Here is a 10,389-nt window from a genome sequence, read left to right as displayed (position 1 = left end):
ATTTTAATCTAGGTGGCTTTTTAGATCCTACATGGCTTTGTCTAGGTGGCATTTATTTGTCATTTTAGGGTAGCCTTTTAATTATATTTTATAGATTTATAGATAAATGATTTAAATTAATGTCATGTAATAATAAATTGATTATCCATGTCACATTAATTCGCCATGTCACATTAAATTTTAATCTAGGTGGCTTTTTAGATCCTACATGGCTTTGTCTAGGTGGCATTTATTTGTCATTTTAGGGTAGCCTTTTAATTATATTTTATAGATGTAATAATAAATTGATTATCCATGTCACATTAATTCGCCATGTCACATTAAATTTTAATCTAGGTGGCTTTTTAGATCCTACATGGCTTTGTCTAGGTGGCATTTATTTGTCATTTTAGGGTAGCCTTTTAATTATATTTTATAGATGTAATAATAAATTGATTATCCATGTCACATTAATTCGCCATGTCACATTAAATTTTAATCTATGTGGCTTTTTAGATCCTACATGGCTTTGTCTAGGTGGCATTTATTTGTCATTTTAGGGTAGCCTTTTAATTATATTTTATAGATTAGAATCATTACTTGATAGATATGAGAATTATCGTTCATAATTGAGTAATTTGATGAATTTGATTAATTTTACGAGGAAGAGGATTAGAGAGAGTTTGTTTATTTTGTTTTTGGGAGAAGGGTAAGGTATGGAAAAGTAATGACAAAATGTCCATGAATTACATCTTTGTCCATGAAAAAACAACTACGAAATTTAATAAGGTTTATGTTTTATAGTTATAAACGTACGACTTTATTTTGTAAAAATATTTGATATTAAATCCCTCCCCTTATATAAAAGAGAGCATGTGGAGTTACTATTCATTATGAATAGTAGTGAATAGTTGAACTTCTTGAGCCGGGAAGGATGATTTGGGCATATTAGTGTTGGCAGGTTGGTAACGGGTTTATGCACTGGGCTTTTTACATTTGGGCATGTCTACTCCTCAACACAGCAAAAAAATCGTCTCCCTTCTACTCACATTTCCCCTCCACCTTTCTATAGTTTTACTCAAGACCACACAATATCCTTATTCTATGGAGGTTCATTTCCTTTTGGGTTTTTCTATGGGGTTCCCCTGAACTATTCACTTTTCTTACTGGTATCCTCGCGTTTTTAAAATTAACACTTGTACCCTTGAACTCTATTAGTTAGTCCCAAACGTGACCATTACTTTCTAAACCGTCAACTTAGGACGGTAATTGCTTATGTGGCTTGATGACTTGGACTTATATCCATGACTAAGCTATGACTTTGGTTTCCCTCCATTTTTTCGGAAAATTTCCCCCCATTTCTTTTACTTTAACTTTCATCTTTAATTTTATACTTCCCTCCTCAAATCTCCTATTTTTATACTCTATGTTACTTTCCCCTTCTCTCTCTATTCTCATATTTTTATTTCCTTTCTATATGGACTGTATTACTGCCGCAACGAGTACAAGCTTGCGTTCTAAAGTGAAGACCCGCAATGGGAGTGTTCCTCCAACAAGTAAGAAGAAGACATCACAATTTGGTTGAAAGTAGTATACAAATAAGATTAAGAGAATAGATAAAGGAATAAAAATAGGAGAATAGAGAGTAGGGCAAAGTCATAGCTTGGTCATGGATATAAGTCCAAGTCATCAAGCCACATAAGCAATTAACGTTCTAAGTTGACGGTTTAGAAAGTAAGGGCCACGTTTGGGACTAAGGCCCTGTTCTTTTGGACTTCTATTTGCTGAACTGAACTGAACTGAACTTATAGGAATTGAACTGAACTTATAAGAGCTGAACTGAACATATAAGAGCTGAACTGAACTGATCTTATAAGAGCTGAACTGAACTGAACTTATAGGAACTGAACTTAACTTATAAGAGCTGAACTAAACTTATATAAGTTGAACTTATAGAAGTCGAACTGAACTTATAAAAATTTTACGCTTTATATATATTATTATTTTTTTCAACTAATACAATACATTACAATAAAAAATAAATTATACTCCCTCTGTCCCGGTCAATTATTCTCCTTTGGTTTTGCCACAAAGACCAAGAAAAGGGGAAGGGGTCAATTACTAAGTGACAAGTGGAACAAATGGAGTATGAATGATCAAATTGCTAATCAAATTCATTTTTAAAATAGAAAGGACAACAAATGAGTGAGACACCCCAATATGGAAAAGGACAACAAATGACCGGGATAGATGAAGTATATTACATTTTTTTTTCTAACCATTTATTTCCATATTATCATCATACTCGTCACTTTCATCTTCATCTTCATTTTCACTGACATCATCGAATCCATCTATTTTTTTTTTCTAACCATCTATTTTTTTTAAGAATAATGTATATAGGATAATTTTAATATTGTATTTTTTTTGCATTGATTTTAATGAAAATGGTACTATTTTTTTTCAATTCGTCAATATTAAAAAACGGGTATGAATTTATAGTTAATATAAGTTGTATGAACTTGTCTAAACTGAACTTATAGAAACTAAACTGAACTGAACTTAGAGCATCTCCAATGGTTAAGAAAAAGGACTTGCTTGCAATTTTAAGAAATTGCAAGCTAGTAGCTCAACTATTGGAGTAGTCCAAATAGATTAGCTTTGCTAAAAAAAAAATTGAGCTAGTAGCTCCATAAAGCTACTTGCTTAAATGGACCCACAAAATGAACATAACCAATAGGAAAATAGTAGTCTCATTTATAATGTTTTAATTTTATATTTAGAAATTGAATAAAAAATAGGAGAGTGTGTTAGGTGGGTTACATCAAGCTAGTAGGAAATCGGCTTCACCGTTGGAGTAAGTTGTAGCTTGAAATGATTGTAGCTCAAAAAAATGATGTGACAAAGGTAAGCTAGTATCAACTAGCTTACCATTGAAGATCCTCTTATAGGAACTAAACTGAACTGAACGGAACTTATATAAGAACTGAACTGAACTTATAGGAACTGAACTGAACTTAAAAATGAAAATAGAAGTCCAAAAGAACATGACCTAACTAGTAGAGTTCAAGGGTACAAGTGATAATTTGAAAAATACAAGGGTACCCATTAAAAAAGTGAATAGTTCAGGATTCACCTATAGAAAAACAATTTCCTTTTTATCTCCATATTTTTTTGGCCTTTTTTTTTTCGTACCGCCATTGAGGACACACTTTTCCATTGAAGTTGTTTCTTCATACAACCTTGATGCCATTATCAAGACCACACGATAGACTATTAGTGACGGCGGAAGCTTCAGCGATTGAGGGGTCAAGGCAGTGACGACGGTGGTCAATTTGCGTATTATGTAGACAAATTAGGGTTCTCTCTCTCTCTCTCTCTCTCTCTCCCTTTATTGTTTGATCTAGGGTGATAGCTTGTGTGATTTGGAAGCCTTTTTTGTAATCAGACTTTATTTGGGGAAGAAATGAATCCTTTCCTGGTTAACTATTGTTAAATGCTTTCAGATATACTTATACTGATTTAAGGATCACTGGTGATTGAGGTTGCTTTTGAATATAGACATATAGTTGTTACTTGGGTTTTGGTATGTTGGCTGAAATTGATAAGAGAGATTTCCAAAATAAAATCTTGGGGTTATGGTATGTACACAGCTAATTTAGGAATCTAGGATGGAATTTGATTAATCTGATTGTGTCTATTTTGGAATAGGGCTCTAAAACTACTGTAAATTGGGGGGGTTCGAGGGCAGTGACTCGGTGAGTTAGGCCTAAGGCAGGTTGAGGACGGTCTGATGTTTCTCATATTGTGCAATGTGAAGACTAAAGAAGCCTCATTGTTGGGTATATAGGTTGGAAAGTTTGAAACTTTGGGGTTATTTCTACCTCCAAGTTTCTAATGGGTTGGTTTTACGGTTGCTTACGAGCTAGAATGTATCTGCTGATGATTATTAGATTCAATGTGTGTTTGCGAGTTAATTTGCCTAAAGAAGCTCAATTTCATATTTGGATGTTCAACATAAAGTAGTTGTGTGTGATTCATAAGAAGCAGACTTGGGAGCAGGGATGGGCACTCAGAATTGATAAAACTCGGTTATAATACATGTTAAGATATAACTGTTAGTTAGCTGACTCTGAAGAGTTGGACCCCATTTTAATAAAAGTCAGCCGAGCTTGTGAAAAGATGGTTTATTTCTTCTCGTGTTTGTGAATTTATGTTTGTGGTTTCATCTCATTCCTAGGGGAAATGGCTATCCTGCATTATGGCCGTCGGCAGCATGTAAGGAGCCTCTTGATGTGAGCAATGAATTTACATTCCAAGTTATAAATGGAATTCTTTCAGGTAAACTTGGGGCTCATTGTTGTTAAATCTGTTTGCTTAGTATGATTATCTGGCTTACCTAAAGGTTAATTGTTCTCGTGCCAGATTTTAGCGGTCTTCAAATATAAATTTGTTCATTTGGGAGGCGACGAAGTTGATACAGGTTAGTTGGATTATTCTCTTTATATCCCTTGATTACTTCGTGTGTTAAACACGCGAAGCAGTAGCGTGGCATCAGCTCAATTACCTTTGAACTGTCAAATTGTTGGCAACTTGTGGAACTGTCTCTAAATGTCAAATTATCATCACATTTATTTCGACTTTTCTATGCTTGTTTTCTCATAAGCGAGAAAAAAAATATATTTTTTGAAATCAGCCGCGCAATTCCAACCTGTTCTGACTTCTGAGTCTAAGATATGCTTTCATTTTAGTTCTTGTTTGTTTGCTGATATTATAATAACTTCAACTCGAGTATGTGTTTTATTACTTAGGTTGCTGGGAGACAACGCCTCATGTAGCTAGATGGTAAGTCTTACAGCTCCTATTATCAACATTCATGCAAATTTTCGGCAAGGAATCTATGGACGTCCCATCATAGTATTTCCTTAAGCTTTATAACGACCCGAAATCTTTTGGTTATCTTTCACCTTTTCTTTCGGCAACCGTGTTTGTGTACCATTGCTGTAACTGGATATGGTACTTATATGGGATAAGCTTTATATGACACTCGCCATGGAGCAAGGCACTTCTTCTCGCCATCGGGCTACATATTAGGTACTTATTTTCAACATCTTAATATTATTTTTCAATTGCATGCAGGTGCTAATTATGAGAATTGTGAGCCACCCTCATATAGTCATTCTCATTGAGCTAATTGATGACCCACACACTGATCACTTGACACATGGTTACCGAATTCGCTATGAATACGTCCTTACCAATTCGCAATTCGCTCCTATAGAATGTGTGTTATATGTATTTTTAGTAAGCAACATGATAGAATTCGCTTTTAGCAATTCGCGATTCGCAGGGCACCGAGCGAATTCGGTAACCATTCACTTCTATACGTGTATTCTCCACCACCTATTCAATTACCCTTATCATCTATGATTTACATGCTTTTGCCTTTGGAAAACCATTGTTATTTAGCTTGCTGACCCTGTTGCTGATATTGTTCTTCTTCTATTCAGTTCTCAATTACGTTGAGGGGAGTCCACCAGGTGGTTTTAGGGGAGGCTACTGCTAGAAAATATCTACACGATATTGTTCTTCTTCTATTCAGTTCTCAATTATGTAAGTTCCTTTAACACTAGTCTAACGTACGTCACTTTCAGAATACATGTTTTCTTTAAATAACCGGTCCTATAGAGTTTAGAGAAAAGATAATTAAAGCAGAAGGAGAAGTAGAGAGAGGAGGGAAGGATGAATAAAGGAATGAAGAGCAAAGGGAAGGAGGGTCGGGAAAGGATGAATTTATGTAGAAAAGCCATAAAGAGGGAGACAGCGATGGAATGGATGATATGTGATATCCTAATACTTTTCGCATAATCTGCGAAGACTTTTAACCTACAACGTTTGACGATAACATAGGTTGGTGGGTTGTGGACTATAAATGCTTCTAACTTTTCATTTTCATAACCTTCTCGATTAACGAATAACAACTCACTTATTTGAAGCTGGGCTAATAAACTCGATTTTTATAAAGGTAAGCACCCCTTGATGGCTTGAGGCAGTGGTGTACTATGTTGCTTCGACACGGCTGATTTGGGGCCGTACCCGTGTCGACCCGACCCGACACAGATCCCGGTACGGAATCCGTACCGGATCCGGCAGGTGACATGCCGACATTCCGTACCGGATCCGCCAGGTGACATGCCGACACTGCTACTAGAGTCGAGCAGATAATTGTTGGAAAGATGGAGACTCATAAAAAGAAATTAGCTTACCTTATCATTGCCGATGACTTGTTACAATACACGGCTAAGCCGGCCATTTTAGCGGTGGACAATTTCAGTCACGTGAAGGTGGATGGAGGCGGCTTTAGTGTTTTGGTAGGGTTTCTGCTGGTGAAGTGCTCTTACGTGGGCCTTATTATGTTGGGCCCTCTACTTAAATGTGTTTTTAACTTGCAGTTAAAACAAAAAAGTTGCCTTTATCATTATTAAAGAACACGTGGCCAACAAGCAGTAATTGCCTCTCTTCCAATTACACAACACGTGCTAGTCCACCAAACATCTATTCATGTTATTTATTTTGGTTATTCTATGCCGAATTACAAATTACAAAGTTCAACTAATAACCTTTTTTTACAACTAATAAAAATATATACTTCATACTTTTAGCCCACCTAACCTTACCTTTTCATGCTATTTATTTTGTTTGTGCTCATTCTTTATGTTTTTTTTTTTAATAATATTTTTTGCTTATAAAATTGACGTGTCGTGTCGTGTCGGTTGGTCAAGACACGCCGTTGACCGTGTCGGTGTGTCGGGGTAATTCAGAAATTTCGTGTCCGACACCGACACGTGTCGGCGAGTCGGAGTAACACAGGTGGTGTATGATTGCAGTGATTAATCTTTATTAGGGATGTTAATAAGGCGGGTGAGGGCAGTGGTTATTATTTTTAATGTTCGCCACCTCTCGCCTCAATGACATCCTCACATGAGTCACGTCTTTTATCTAAATAGTTGCCGTAAATGGTTTCAGATTTCTGAAATGCACGCCTTGCTGCAGGTGCCAGTTTAATTTGCAACATTTTAAATCTTAATGGTTCTTTATCTGGGTTGGCAAGGAATTTTGATTCATGTCTGTTGTTTCGAAAATGGTATCAGGGTTTTGGTTCATTTGTTATGCTCAAGTGGGTGTATTTTCTTAAAAAAAAATTAGTAAGTTATTTTGTTATTTCTATTATTGCAAAAGAATTTAAAAAAAACCCACATTTTAGTATGTTATTTTGAAAATGGTATTTGACTTTTATTGCTAGACCTGGTTAACCTGATAAGCCCGATATCAGACCCATTGAACATCCCAAGCATGATTCGAAACCCGATTTATCTTAAATCAGTCCAACTAGAAAATATCACTATTTGCCTATTTTGGAGATGTAAAGGTTTTATTTTGTTGCGGGGAGATTTGAATTGGAAACTTGAGGATGAATTTGATACGTTTACGATTTCAAAAGCTGTTGATCTTGCTAAACATCTTGTTCATAGTCAGGTAAAAGTTTACGTTATTCTACCTTGTATCATTTTGGGATAATGTTTCGTGTTTATAAAAATGAGTTAGTGGTCGGGAGTATGGGGTTGGTACGATCGTAATAATGCTTTGTTACTGTAGGTGGTGTTTTTGCTGTGGGTGGTAATAATGCCATACTCACATGAGTTATTGTGTTGATATTCAAGTCGATTCCTCTGGCAGGGATGATGTTTGAAGATGATGGCGTGCTCGCAGCCAATGCCATCTAACACTTTAGAGTTCCAGAGCTAGACCCTGTGTTCAGATCTATGGAGAACCTTCTTTGGATTAACTCTACCGTGTTTGTGTATCTCGTTTGGAATGACGCGTGTAGTAGGAGGTAACTATCCGTCTGAAATCTCGGTTTTTATCTACTTCGTGCTTGTTTTGCATTTATCCGTTTCAGCTAATACCAGTTGGATAAGGAAAAGGCTTTGTGATCCTGTTCCTCGACTAAAGGTGTTTTCTTGTCTAGATATCTGCCAAGTTTCTCAAAGCGGATCTGAAAATGGTGATATTTAAAAAAAAATAAAAAAATGAAGATCATTACTAATGTTAGAGACTTAGATACATTGGCATGCCCTGTTTTGTGTCCGATAAGGCCCGTTTTCATCTCTGGCATCGTACGCAGCTGAAACAGTTTTGTGATACGTCTCTAAAATTCTCTTCCTTCCACTTTTACATGCTGTTGCGTATCTACTAACTTTGTTGTTTTCCATGGTTTACAATTTAGAAATTGGTTATGATGCATGTTTAGATAGACTACTCTCTATTTCTTAGTCATGATATTTTGGATACTTTTTTTTGATCAATTTTGTTTGTATTTGTCTAAATTGGCGCTGGACTTAGTAGTCATTGAACTGGTGATGGTTTTGTTGATAATTAAGCTTTGTGATCGCCAATCTGAAACATGTGAACTATTTAATGATGTTGCAATGTGAAGCGCGTAAATTGTGGTTTTAAGTGCCATAAAGGTGCAATGCGGTGCTAATTTACCTATGAATTTGTGTTTTTGCTGTGCTCAGGTTACAAGGCTACAAGGAGAGGTTGCACGTGTGTCGAGATTGCTTGCTTGCCCGTTAAAAAAAACCCTATACTCTGCTCAAGACAGATAATAGCTAAATTATCAGAACCAGTGAGGTAAAAACTTGAAATAACCTTCACTTTTAAAAGCCTTGCTATGTTTAATCTTGTAAATTCTTACGAAAATAGTGGGACTAACAAGATGGGAGGATGAACGCTGTGAAAGTGTGAATCAGTTTTATTTCTTTCGTATTATGTCTGGCCACTAAGTTTAGAAGTGTACTTTGATCAAAACTAAATATTCTGCGACCATAGTCTTGACTCTTGACAGCTTGCCATTGTTTTCATTTCTCCTTTCGTAACATAAGGAGTACTTAGTTACCAGTTGATGTCATTTTTCTTCCACTTACTTTTTTGCCCCTCTTTAATCAAGATCTCCTAAAACCATTAGCTTTTCATTCTTAGAAAATTCACTTTCAAATGTAAATGAAATATATGTGGCTCATTGTCTCCTTCACATCTAACTTGTCAATTTCATATTTTCTTCCTGCAACAAGAAATAGAGAAGGAAAATGAGAGACTGGATATGTAGGTACTATTTTATGTCTCAACTATTTATCAAATTATTACTCAGAAGCTTCAGTGTAGTTTATTTTTCCTTGTTCTGTATTCTCTGCCTGCTGGTATTTTTGGTATGCCTCGTTCATATCCAAGACCCGCTGATGTGGAATTAAATGTAAATGAAAAATAAGTTCATTATGGAAGTTGTAGTTGATAACTTCACAGGATGTTTATTATGAGGCAACAATGGCCACCAAACTTTCACTAAGAAAATTTTCCTTGAGGGAAGGACCAAATACTCAAGTCTGAGTCCTTCCTGAAGCACTTTTCTGAAAATGAGGTTGTCCTTGTTACTCTATAGTCATACGGTCATACCTTTGATGAAAAGGGATGGCAAAACCTTATGCAGCCTTCTGTTTTATGTGCGATTTCTTTAAAACCTCATATCATAGTCCGTGGGGCAGCTTTTCATGTTTTACAACTAACCTCCTATATATTTTGCTTCCTGCTTCTATAGTTTCTGATATAGGGAGCGGATGCTTCTTGTCTAAAGGAAAAAACATGATTCTGAATGTTCAATTAGATTGGCTTAATGAGCTGTGTAGATCTGGTATAAGTTTTGACTTCTACCGCTTAAGAAGCTGATTTGAGAAAACAGTCCACAATACAACATCATTTGTTTTCACTATTACATTCAATACCACTTGTACTCACAGCTTAGCTAAAAGGCTTGAGTTTTCTTGATAGAATGTACAATTTGATCTAGCTATCTTATGTATAAATGTTCTTGCAGTTGTCAGCAGCCTCTGAATATGCGAGGAGAAAAGGAGTGGTGTTAAAAGGTGAGGTCCTTATTGCGGTTGACAAGAACAGTGTCTATTCTGGCCTATTTCGAATGAACATGTCAACTGGAGCACCTCCTGGTTATTTTGGTGAGAATAGGCAGAAGTGGGGTTTTTCAACTGACAATTGGAGGAAATGTCAAAAGACAACTATGCATGTCTTAGATGAGAATGGCTAGGGGAAGAAACAAGATTACGTCGATTGGCTCTTCTAGAAAACGATCAATTACTTCACTATACTTGTCTTATACTTAAAAGCTTGAAACTTGCATGCTTATTTACACAAAAGTTAAGAGATGCTCTTACTAAAAGAGATCAAAATTATTTTAGTTAGAGTAATGACTGTGATCAAGCATTGTAAATCTTGGTTCGTTGACAACAATGTACATTAACACTGTTTGTTTAATAATGTCACTAATTGAAACGGTAA

General features: G+C 35.9%; 1 long non-coding RNA gene across 4 annotated transcripts; it reads left to right on the top strand.

Annotated features, from left to right (window-relative positions):
- The first annotated feature begins 3,089 nt into the window (after nucleotides 1-3,089).
- Nucleotides 3,090-10,389, top strand: LOC141623671 (uncharacterized). 4 transcript variants are annotated; one of them, XR_012533508.1, is made up of 10 exons: nucleotides 3,090-3,339; nucleotides 4,220-4,320; nucleotides 4,405-4,462; nucleotides 4,791-5,073; nucleotides 5,490-5,592; nucleotides 6,005-6,350; nucleotides 7,717-7,873; nucleotides 8,559-8,673; nucleotides 9,114-9,148; nucleotides 9,911-10,389. It is a non-coding gene; the product is annotated as an uncharacterized LOC141623671 (long non-coding RNA). The 4 variants fall into 4 exon arrangements; XR_012533507.1 differs by lacking the exon at nucleotides 9,114-9,148 and having other exon boundaries at nucleotides 3,093-3,339; nucleotides 6,005-6,132; nucleotides 6,167-6,350; XR_012533505.1 differs by lacking the exon at nucleotides 9,114-9,148 and having other exon boundaries at nucleotides 3,093-3,339.

Source organism: Silene latifolia, chromosome X (genome assembly GCF_048544455.1).
Source record: "Silene latifolia isolate original U9 population chromosome X, ASM4854445v1, whole genome shotgun sequence".
Lineage (NCBI taxonomy): Eukaryota > Viridiplantae > Streptophyta > Magnoliopsida > Caryophyllales > Caryophyllaceae > Silene > Silene latifolia.
This window is presented reverse-complemented; position numbering and strand designations above follow the sequence as displayed.